We start from the raw sequence: 1584 nt of genomic DNA, 5'->3' as shown, positions 1-1584 counted from the left end.
ATTAGGCATAATATGCTTGTGTAACTGATGCTTGTGCAACTGGCGAGCTCTTCGACGCCCTCCGTATCAATCTCGAAAGCGGGGCCGGCACCGTGAGAAACGCTAGTGAAGGCTCCCTCCTCAAAGAGAGCACTCTGAGAGTGAAGCAAGCAGTAACAAACGCTTGCAATGCGGGCAGTCAGCTCCCGCGAGAGCTGACTCTGTGCGCTTCGCTCCCAAGCAGACAACAAGCAAACTGTGTGTATCCCCACCCGTAATGTAACGCGGGCAGGGAGGAACACACAGCCTGAAACACTGCCTGCCCTCACCCTTGAGGTGTTTGGTTTTGTCTTGACATGATACATGATTTCGCTTGACAAACAACACTAAATAAGACTCACAAACTGATATCAGACTGACAAGCGCTTGCTCTAGAAGCTGACGCCGGTTCCACCGCACATGCTTTTAAGCTTCCTCGTCGTTACGTCACCCCGCCCGTGACGTCTCGCCCTTCCATTGGACTGATTACACGTGTGATTCAGAGCGTGGTCACGCTGGAGGCGTTCCCGTAGCGTTTCGACGCAGTTCGAGTTCCTGAAGAGGAATCACTGTGCACTGTGTGTGTGTTTTTAAATAAATTATTAATACATTTATTGTAATGTTTTATTTTAGGTCAGCCTAGGTAATGATAGTTTGACAGAGATTACAATGGTGTACACTACGAGTTTGGCGTCTGTAGGTTTTTTCTTCTTTTTTTACACCAAGCCTCGAGAACGAGCTCTAGATCTAGGGAACACGGGTGGAGATAGGAAGAGCCGTCTCCAACCCGTCCGCCTGATCATGTGCGATCCCTGCGATCTCAGTCGCCGCCGTGCCTCAGCATCAGCGGGACCACAATCGCAAGATCACAGGCACGTGCAGCTGTAAATCGCGGTACAGTTGTATTATGTTTTAATACGGGAAAGAATGTCAAAGAATGGCGAATCAACATTCATTCATAGACTATACATATAAAGTGACAGTATCATTCAACTTAAAGGTTAGGTTGAGTTAGAATGAATCTGAAAACGACCTCATTTCGATTTTTTTATCTCGAAAGCGTACACATCTGAAAGCGTATGGGTGCAGCCATAAATGTGACCCTGGAGCACAAAACCAGTCATAAGTAGCACAGGTATATTTGTAGCAATAGCCAACAATACATTGTATGGGTCAAAATTATAGATTTTTCTTTTATGCCAAAAATCATTAGGATATTAAGTAAAGATTATGTTCCATGAAGATATTTTGTAAATTTACTACTGTAAATATATCAAAACTTAATTTTTTATTAGTAATATGCATTGCTAAGAAATTCATTTGGACAAATTTAAAGGCGATTTTCTCAATATTTTGATTTTTTTTGCACCCTCAGATTCTAGATTTTCAAATAGCTGTATCTCCTGTCCTGTCCTATCCTAACAAACCATACATCAATGGAAAGCTTATTTATTCAGCTTTCAGATGTATAAAACTCAGTTTTAAAAAATTGACCCTTATGACTGGTTTTGTGGTCCTGGGTCACAGATGTGTGTGTGAATAGGATGTAGGTATACACTGTACAGA

The sequence above is a fragment of the Sinocyclocheilus anshuiensis genome, unplaced genomic scaffold (genome assembly GCF_001515605.1).
Source record: "Sinocyclocheilus anshuiensis isolate Anshui unplaced genomic scaffold, SAMN03320099.WGS_v1.1 scaffold747, whole genome shotgun sequence".
In the NCBI taxonomy this organism is placed as follows: Eukaryota; Metazoa; Chordata; class Actinopteri; order Cypriniformes; family Cyprinidae; genus Sinocyclocheilus; species Sinocyclocheilus anshuiensis.
Note: the sequence above shows the minus strand (reverse complement) of the source record.